This window comes from Girardinichthys multiradiatus, chromosome 20, assembly GCF_021462225.1.
Source record: "Girardinichthys multiradiatus isolate DD_20200921_A chromosome 20, DD_fGirMul_XY1, whole genome shotgun sequence".
In the NCBI taxonomy this organism is placed as follows: Eukaryota; Metazoa; Chordata; class Actinopteri; order Cyprinodontiformes; family Goodeidae; genus Girardinichthys; species Girardinichthys multiradiatus.
The window spans coordinates 15,416,170-15,427,313 of NC_061812.1; positions in this window are offsets into that span (position 1 = coordinate 15,416,170).

Consider the following 11,144-nt stretch of genomic DNA (forward strand, 5'->3'; position numbering starts at 1 on the left):
AAAAAGTCTCCCAGAGACTCGCAAATACTTCTAAAGACTCATCAAATGCTTGACTGGATAACCTTAAGTACATGGAATGGACACTTAAGTCCCGCATTATCTTATGTTAACTGTCGTGTCACTTGTGCATCATTGTAAGCAAAGGTGGTAGATGTTTCATTATTGCATTACATAAAGTTCATAGCAGTGGCGGATCTAGAAAATTTTACATGTGGGAGCAAGGAAGGAGCAAATGGTCAAGCAGGGTGGCAATGCTGGACCTCTTCTTTGAAGTTTATTGATCTAAAAAAATATTTGTTGTGACAAAAAGAATGATCTAATATAGTTTTCACTGTATTTCTGCGTTGTAGGATTTGCTTTTATTATAACACAAAATTATAACATAAATTGACTACATCTATGAAGCCTGGACTATCTAACTTCATAACACACCTGTAGACTTGTGCAGATACGCTATTCATTGAAACATCTAATATCTCTGCAATGGAATTTATACTGAGAATAAATACATACCAGGTGGTCCAGCTGGACAGGCTGGATTCCCTGACTCTGTGCCTTATTTCTCTCCATCAGTTTCCTCTGTCTTCTTTCTCTCTCTCTGACTCTAAAATCTTATCATCTTCAGTGCTTATGCTAACATCATTTTCCTCATCTTCACTTCTTCACCTGTTGCACTTTCAGTGACCTCTTTCACCTGCGACCCTCCTGGTCTCTCTATCATTCTTCCTTCCTCAAATCTCACAATATCTTCTGCCTTCTCATCCCTCACTTTTTTGCCAAAGAAACTGGAAATGTCTTCACTGTAAAATTTCCTTTTCATTGTGATCTGCAATGTGCAAGCATCAAGATAAGGAAAAAATAGCCCATTCAGTACCACAAGAGGTCTATAACAATATAAAACCAGAAATGAGCACATTGACACAGGTTGCACAAGCAGTTATATTTAAAAATCTTATTTTTATGGCAATTTATTACTTTCTGACCAAACGGATGTAACAATCATATAGCGCCATCAGTGAAACTGCAGCCCCTAAAAAAAAAGCAAACCCGAACAACAGCTGAACTTTTCATTAACTGTTATCCTGCTTATTGTAAGCTAAACTAACAAGGGAAATATGCTAACGCTCTTACAAAGCACATGCGAATGAGTCACTGTTGTCAAACCATTAATAGACATATTACACCGTGAACGTTGGTCGCTTCAGCAGACATTTTTTTCATTACAAAGTTAAGTTGCCTTTACTGTTGTGCGTTAAACTATCATCTGGACAAACAGGCTTTAACTGCAGACACTTGGACATCTCAGTTGCTCCACTCTGTTGGGCTGCAGACTGCTTCTTTAATGTGCCTGAGAAATGCACACATGCGGCCAAAGATTGGTAGGTAGATGGTGTTTGATGCAGGGCCATAAGTAAGTTTTTTAGGGACCTCAGATTTTATCTACAATTATATACTTTTTGCTAAACTAACGTTTAATTTGAAGGCTGCAAGAGGCTTTCAGACGAACAAGTGATTAGTAATTAAAAGTACCTTAAGGACGTAAAAGTAGGTGGGAAGCTGGGGGGGGGCATGGCTCTAGAGCAGGGGCGCAGTTGACCCCCATTGATCACCTGGAGATCTGCCCCTGCCAATCACACAGGTCTGGCTTCACTCATGTCAGTTGTTATTTGGTAGGTTTTTTTTTTTTTTGCATAAAGCCACAAAACAGCTTTTGCTTAAAAGGGCTCTCAGTCTGAAAAGAAACAAGTAATATTTTTATACATTTTAGCGAAAGTTCTGAAAATTGACCTATGTAAATCATGTTAAAAATGCTACTTAGAAACGTTTTCCTACTTCTAGAATCAACATTTAATTTGATTCTTGCGTAAAACATCAATGCACATATGCATAAATACCACAAATAACGTTGTACTGTCACACATACTCCATTGTTTATGACAGAGATGTTAAGAAAAATCTAAACTCTTAATCCTCTGTGCGTTAGGCCAGGGACGAATCAAGGGTGTATGAGGCCATGGGCAGAACTTCATTTGAGGGCTCATTCCAGCCTAACCTAAAGTAAGCTTCATTCAGTTTGTCTCTAGATCTGGGAATGACGTCACACTGGGCATGACAACCCAGAAAACCTGTAGGATTTAAATTGTTGTGTCATTAACAATATCAGACATTAAGAATATATTTTTCTTTTTATCCATTCAAACACCATAGGAACAAGTTGCCAAACAGGGATTGTACAGCATTACACGTGCCTCTTATTTAGACTGTCAGAAGTGCAAATCAATAAATTAAAGCTGCTACAACCATCAGTTTTTTAGAGATTGTTGTGAAAACTGTGTTGTTTTAGAAAAGCAGAGTAAATACAGTATGTTATCTCCTAGACATATGAAATTAAACAATTTTATTTATTTAATTACTGTTATATATTTTTTTTCTATGTTTTGGTCTGCTAATCTGATACATTATTATTATTATTATTATTATGTTTTTATAATCAGCAAAGTGGTAGAAATGTCACCAACCTGTTTAATATACACCTGGAACTTCTGACTTAAATCAAAAACTCAGAAATGAAAAGTTATAATAATTCTCTAAAATACCTTTGTTTCAATGTGGCACTTGCTATCCAGTATCTGATTAGCAGAAGCAATAGAACGTTACCAATGACTACACAAAGTACACGGGTAATTATTTTCTTGATGTTTTCTACAACAAATCCAGATTAAAAGATAAAGCAAACAGGTGAGAAAAGCTTTGCACATTGGAACTGAGAATAAAGTGCATTGTGTTCATTTGCTTTCTGTAATACATAGCAGCTACCAGTAGGGTGCAATGCTCACATATGTTAGCTGGTACAATAATTGCCAGTTATTTCGTCTGCATACACAGTAAATATAGAGTCAGGGACAAATGATGGTTTCATGCACTGGTGCCAAAATGTCCTCCTGGCTTTTTAGGATGAAAATCCCAGTTTACAAAAATACAATTTAAAAGCAGTCTAGTGGGGTGAGAGGCAATCTCAGTTGTATTTTAGCTTTGCCTTTTTATTAGAAAATTTCAGCCTAACACAAAGAACTGTCTTATCAGTGTCTAAACATGATTTGGGGTTTTTTTAAAGATTGTGCCCTCTTTTTTCTCTCACTCGTTTATCTTTAGAGTATACAGAGAGCAAAGTAAGAGAATTGTCCCTCCTTATAGCCTGCTGGCGCATGCAGCTTCTTCAGCTCTAATAAGAGTCTCTATTTCAGGCTCCTCAATTAGGAACTATGCTCAGCCTGCTTACTGGCTGCTGTGGAAAATCGGTATCCTTACATTCAATGTCCCATGTCCTTGGCTCCCTTTAAAACACATTCCACTGTGCACAAGGTGTTCCATTGAGTTTGGTTCAATTTGAAATAGTTGTGCCCCAAAGGAGAACCAAGAAAGAGTTTTCTCAGTTTTGGCCTTTATAATTCAGATGGCAAGGCCACGTGGAAAATGGGAATGGCAGGGCTATTTCTAAGAAATGAAAATTATTTTTGTAAGAAGTGACATAAAAAGATACATGGCATTTGCTTCTATAACATACTTTTGGAGTCCTTCTTTGAGATTTGCTTGAATTCTGTTCCAACAATCATGCAAACACATGTTTACCAACCAACAGATTTTATATTAATAATCTACTGGAACCAGGTATATTCTATGAATGCAATAGGTGTCACACCATTTTATTAGCTTTTAAACATGCTGATGACCACTCATAACACTGCCAAAGGAACTCTATAACATAGTTACTAAACACAACTTTGAAACAATGGTACAAGCAAGTTTAGAACCTCGCTTCTTGAACTTCCTGTAGGAGCTAGCTTTGCTAAAGTTGTATTTCTAGCTTGTATTTAATCAAGAATGCACATCCATTCATTTTCCTCTGCTGATCGGATGCTGCAGAGGTAACAGGTTCAGGAGGGACACCCAGACATCCCTTTGCCTTTGTTCTCATTCTTGGGGAACCCAAGAAGTTCCCAGGCCACAGGGGAATATGTAGTCCCTCTAGTGAGTTATGGGTCAGTACCAAAGTGTTCAGAAAGCCACCAAGGAGGAATTTTAGATCCTTAAAAATAACTTCAGCTTACTATATACAGTATGGGATCTTGTTCTTTTGACCATCTTTCATATTTGCCGACCATGGGTGAGGAGTGGAACAGAGATGAGCCAGTAAATTGAAAGCTTTGTTTTTCCTCTGAGCTCTTTCTTTAACAAGACAGACCAGAGAAGAAAGCCATTACAGGAGATAAGGCCCCAGTCCATCTTTTCAATACATGTTCCATCCTTTCATGAACAAGCGACAAAGATACCAGCATTTCTTCTGCTGAGGCCCTGGCTAAGCAACCCCAGAAATCTTTAAACAGAGCTTTTCTTTCCTTTGTTATCAAATTTCCTCCATTTAGCTTTACCCAGGCTTCACCAATTTATGACCAAAAAATTGATTAAGAACATCCAAAACATGGTGGGCAAAAAGATGGTCTGAATATTTTTCAAAGAACGTAGTAGATCATTTTTTTCTATTTAAATTAGATTAATATTACATCCTAACTTTTTAAAATGTTGTTGTGGCTTCTAAAGCACATAACGTTTTAGTTGGTATGACCAAAGCAGGCTGGTAACTTATTATTTCTCAAAACGTCTGTATGCCACATCTACATGGAAAGTGGAGTTTTTAAAATCCCCTCTTTCATAATTTAAAAAACTATTTTATCATCAAAACAAGTTTCCAAAGGCGGCACAAAATGCAATTTTCAGAAAAATCCATATTAATGTATACAGACTCTGGATTTTAGTTGTGTTATTTCTGTTCTCCTTTTTAACAACTATACTGCTAAAACATCATCTTCTATAAGTTAAATAAAATCTTCAAATATGAAATTAGTTTGATGATCTGAAACATTTAAGTGTGACAAAAGAGAAAACAATAACAGAAGAAAACTATTAGGAGTAAATGCTTTTTCACAGCACTTTATGAGACCTACATAAATGTCCACAGTTCTACAAATCCTTCTGGAAAGAAAAACCTATAGACTCTTTGTGACTGTGGTTTATCTTAAGGTTTTGAGGTTCTCTGCTACTTTTTTCTTCACACAAAACGTCTCCCAGCTCTTTTTCATCTCTTTTAACATTACCTCTGACTGTGAAGTCCACAGCTCCTTTTTAAAAAAAGGTGTCCTGGGTTTCAATGAGTGTCTGAATCCAGTTCAAAACGGAATATCAGAACATCACCACTCCAAGCTCACTGTAGGGAATTCTAAAAAAGGATATTTAATGTTTCAGAAAAACACAGCTTGAATCATAAAGCAAATCTTCCCTAGGGGTTATCTTTTGATCAGCTGTGATAGTTCCAGGTTCCATCATGAGAGCACATAAAAAAGTTCCCCCAGACCTGCAACAATAACAGTTAACCCCAAACATCTGGGACCCTAGTCCAAATTATGAATGAGTAAACTACAGAACTTCAATCTCTCTTACTTTTGCAGTATTATTCTGTGCTTAAGCGGTATACCAAATGAATATTTCATCTCCATTTCACACCTGGCACTCCATCAGAGATGCCAGACAGAGGATGTGTGAATGTGACAGACCGTAGTGGCACAGACAAGATCACAGAGAAGAATGGAATGAGGGAGCTGTAAATATAGCATAGTCTTGGCAGGAGCTAGCAACAATCTCGAACCTAATCTGAGGCAGTTATCAGCATCTGTTGCCTGGCATCCAGTTCTGTGGGAGTTATAGTTATTCATCTGTTGCTCCATATCTGTCAGTTTTTTTGCATCTGATTCCCCGTGCAGATGTATTCAAAAGAGTGGGCGGAAGTAGCCTCTCAAAACCCCAAGTGAGTCAGTCAGTCAGTCACTGTTACACTTGTCTTCTTTGCTCAGCAAGCCTGTTTGCATGAAGACATTAAAGGTTTGAACATTGATTACTTTTACTAATGTGTTGAAAATAGTATATTTAAATTGCCTGAGAGTCTGACCTTGAAGTAGTCTTGATGAATGATTTGATTATGACCAGAAGGTTGCTATGTCCTGAAGCAAAATGACTTCTGCAAATTTCACCTAGATTGTCCTTTTCTTAATCATGTTGGAGCAGGTGGATGTATCTTTGATTGTCCTAACATTGCTTTGTTATTTATGTTGGTTATTAACTCAAAATACCCCCTGTTATTTTTTCTGAATTTTGGGTTTTGATTTTCTGTAAGCAATAATTATCACAATTACAAGAATTAAAAGGTTGAAATATGTCACTCTATTTGAGTAATTAATCTATATATGAGTTTTATCTTCTGAAATAAGTGACAAAAACTTGTAAACCTTTTTTTAGTTGTACCTGAATTTTTTCATTTGCATATGTCAAATTGTGTGCTTTTTTGAGAAATTCTAATTTGAGGATCATTCTATAACTGTTATCACAGTTAGCTAACTTCACATTTTTATTTTTTTATTTTCATCGTTTTCAGCATCACTTGCAATAATTGTACAAAGGCAGAATGCTCGTTTTTTTAAAGAAAACATTTTGTGTCATATCTGGGGTTTTTTCTTTAAAAAAAACTGAACAAAGGCCCTCCCTGGAGTTATGATTTCATGTTTTTGTCAGAGATTTTTCTTTCCACTTGAGAATGAGCTGACAAAAAGGATCCCACCACAAATCACAGGCTTACCTGAATAAAAGAGAGAATAACAAAAGTCGACCATGGTGGGTATGATTTATCAGCATCTTGAAACACATGAAGCAGACAAAACCTGGCATTTTTCTATCCAGGGAAACCAATGTTATCAATAAAATTAAATTATAACAGGGCCTGACTCATTTTCCTATCTGGGCTGAATACATCACAGCTAGTTGATGAAGGGTTATCTATATATTTTTTAAACTGGAGGTAAAACATTTCTCCATTGTATTACTACTCCTTTAACCAAACAACTCCTCCTAAACCTGGAAATGTAAATCTATTATCCAATTTAAAATATTTCTGCTGAAAGCAGATGTATTCAACCAACTTTACTTCACATCAATCTCTCTTACCCAAAGGAAGTAGCATTAAAAAACTGAAAAACAGAAAATACATATATCCCCAGCTAATATTATGCCACCTATATCACTTATTTCAGCAGCTGCTGATTTAATATGAAGCATAAATAGAGCAAGTTACTGTAACAGTCTGTGGATGTGCTTCATTCCAAATTCAACTGATACTCAAAAGAAATGTATGAATACAGACTCCACATAAGCCTGGTACGTATCTCTGCTGGAAGATGCGGCGTGTTTACGCAAGCAGCCATCCAGGCCAAACGCACCAGATAGTGAAATTATGAATGGTAATTTAATCACATAATGGCTTCTATGCTCTCCAAAAGTCTAATTTCTTGTGCCTGCTCCTCTCTAACAAGGATGCTGGATGAATTTTAATGAAGGGGGCTTCAGTGCAATTGTTTTATTCCAGTTAAGACAGCTGTGTTTATGACTAATGGAAAATGATCAAAGGGGAGAGATCATGGGTTTGCACATCCATCATGAACAGTGTTAAGAGACCGAATTTGATTATCTACTTATTGTCTTTCATAGGAAAGGTATAGGAAGTCAAGAGTGGTGCTTTAAGCTCTCCTGTAACCACAGATCATGGCGGTTTATCTGCTGACCTGAAGGAGACAGTTGAAAATATTTTGGGATATTTACTAAAGAAATAAAGTCTGGTGAAGGCTTTGAAAATGGCAATGCCACAACAATCTTGGAAAATACTGCTTTTACACACTTTAGTGGAGAAGATCAATAACAATTCAGCACTAATTTATTTATTTTTTTTCATTTGCCATACCCGCTCAATCCTGTGCAGACTTGTGACTGGTGCCTCTCCACAGAGGTGCCCCACTAACAAACTGGCAGGAAGGCTCAGCAGTCCATCATTGGACCAAGATAGAGACGAACAAGCCTTCACACCTGAAGCTAATTTAGAATTGTTAGTTCAAACTATTTTGCATGTTGTTGCGCTGAAGAAGAAGCTGGAGAACCTGGAAAAACAAATCCACAGATGTGCTGGGAACATGCAAACTCCAGACAGAAAGGCTTTGGTCCACCTAAAAGTTGAACTCAGGATCTTTTTACTGTGAGGCACTGTGCAGTTGTTTATTGAATACATCAAACCGGCTGACATGTTTGAACAGTTATAAACCCTGGGACTGTGAAAACTGTGTCATATATGTATAGATTTTAGTGTCTGATTAAAATAGTGCACATAGAATGTGCACTGAATGTCAGTGGTGCACTAACATTGTCAGTGTGATTGCCACAGTCTTAAGCTTTCATTGCAGGACTATGAATAATGGAAAGCCGGTCTACTGCATTAAATTTAAACATCTTACATGGCCCTCCACTAAGCTGACCTTCATGTGCTTTCCTTCAGCCTCCTTGTAGCACTGAGTAATTGACAATTTGCTAAGCTCAGCCCCCTTAATCACTGCTGTTTTGCCTGTCAGTCTTCTATTCTTGCAAAAGCAGATATGCAATTTACAGCAGCAACAGGGGGATGATTTAAATTCTTTGTAATTTTGTTTAGTGGAGCACAATTTGATGTGTAAAAAGGCCATTACACGGTAAGAAAACCGTGCAAAGGTTAGGAGGTTTTAGTAAATAGTTAAATTAGATTAAAGTGAAAAGTTCTTTAATGAACCAAAATCAAAAGAAATTTGCTGCTGAATGGGAACAAGGGCAAGAAAACTGCCCTTCAGCTTCTGCGATGTTCTCCTATGCACAATAGGGGCTTCTATGCAGATCTTATAGAGCCAACATTTCATTTTTTATTTTAGTCTCTGCCACATTCCGAAAATATGTTTGAAAGGAAATTTGTACTCTTCACCACGCAGTTAAAAACAGAATAGGCTATTTCCAGTACAATTGTTTGTCCAGGTAAACAATTATGTATTTTTATATCTTTACCAATGAAGAGAACAACCACCAATGTATTTTTGCTCCCTTTTACATCCAAGATGACATCATATGTTTTGTCATTGATCATTGTTTTCAAAAAGTCTTAACTATTCTAAACCCTAGAATCTAAGTAGATTATTCAGTGAGGTATCTTGTTTTTTTTTTTTTTGTCTTTTTAAAGTGAGAAGCAGCTTAACCCGATATATTTTTTGTTCTAATTCAGAATACAAATATAATTTAATCTGATTCAGTTTATTTGTATAGTGTAGCCTCACAACAAACATTGTCTCAGGGCACTTTACGAAACAAAAAACACCTGATGTACCTGACTTTGTGAAGTGCCTTGAGATGTGTGTGCATGTGTTGTGCATTGGCGCTTTATAAATAAACTGAATTGAACTGAATTGAATAGAATTGAAGTAGATGCTCTAAAAGCTCCCAATGTATCAGTATTTTAGCATGAAAATAAAAACGGTCTGCCTTTGATAGTGAAATGAAAACCTGCTATTTTTCCGTGTGTTTAAACATTCTGAGAAAAAAAAATGTCCTTTGTTGTTTAAAAGGAGAAAGAAAAAGGAATGTCTCCATGTATTTCATGTCTACCTGAGCTGATATCCACCTCCAAAACTCCTTTATAAAAAGAGGCAATTATGTCACTGTTATTTGTATGTGTGCTTTGTTAATAGATAAAAGAAGCATGGATTATAATATATTTCCCCAAACAATCCTCTGACAATGCATTGCATACAAAACAACTTGAGACTGCAGAGTTAAGCTACAGTGCTTTCTGGGTTTAAATTCAAACAGCCTCATTCTTGACCCTAAACAGTTTCAACTTCACCAGCCTTGTCTCCAAGGTGTGATCCCGGAATTGCTTCCTACTTCTGACAGCCTGTACAGTACATCAATGTGCTGTCAGTATACATATAAAGACTCCTACCTAGTATTGGCTATTTAATAGTTTTCTATATTCTGCCCTCAAAATGTCAACTTTTCCTATACTTTCCTTGTTTTCCTACCCTCTGCAACTTTGTTGCACTTCACCTTGGGGTCAATCTTTTCACCCCTTGTGCTTTTAACCATACAATGAGGGTTTCTGTTCTTTTGTCACAATATTGTCACATATTATCTCAAGTAAGCCATGTCCAACTCTGTTCTGTGGCTTTATGAATTAAAAACAAGGAGCAATATTCTGCTTGAACGATAAATGCCCGCATGCTCATTGTGAAGGATTACTGCAAAATTAACTGACTCAATGCAATCTTCTCAAAAAGAAGTTTTTTTTCTGTTCTATGAGATATGCTTTCATTTCAGTGAGACTTGGAAGTCAGACCTTGTAATTTATTATTTTCTACAGGGATTTTTTCCATCAAAACATTTAGATAAATCCATGCTTTCACTGGAGTACATTTAAACAGTGGGAGAAATCCCTGGTACAAAATAAAGTTTTACTGATATTTTTGTTATGTTTGTTCATGTAGCCTCTCTTTTTTCTCAAACACACATAATGGGCACCAAGAAGCAATTGTAGGCAGTAACAATGCTAATGCCCTTAAATTTCCAGTGGTAAATATTAAGTAAGAATCTCTAGCAGTACAGTTGTGTTTTCTTCCTTACAGAATGACACCTCTGTGGTCAGAACTGTAGCATATAATGTGCACAGACAAATAAAAGTTTATTTTAGGAAATATATAGATGGTATTTAAAGTACTTGTTGCAAAACATCAAGTTTGATTTAGTACCACTTTAGTATCGCCTTTCCACAATGTCAAGTTTGTTTGGCTTTGACCTTGTGTATTCAGTTTTATTGCTCAAAGTGCCTTTATGTCCTCAAAATCTGCTGTTAAGTGTTTGAAAGTACTTTAGGAAAATTTCAGCAGCGAAGAAAAGTTGGAAAAAATGCCTTTGTTTTTAAAGAAGTCAATAACCAGTCACACTGCAGTTATTATGACAAATTAATTCCCAGTTCTAGCAGCAGACACATCTCTAGAACAACTATTAAGAGGAGACTCTGTGAATCAGGCCTTCATGGTAAAATACCTGCTAGGAAACCACTGCTGAGGACAGGCAACAAGCAGAAGAGACTTGTTTGGGCTAAAGAACACAAGGAATGGACATTAGACCAGTGGAAATCTGTGCTTTGGTTTGATGAGTCCAAGTTTGAGATCTTTGGTTCCAACCACCGTGTCTTTGTG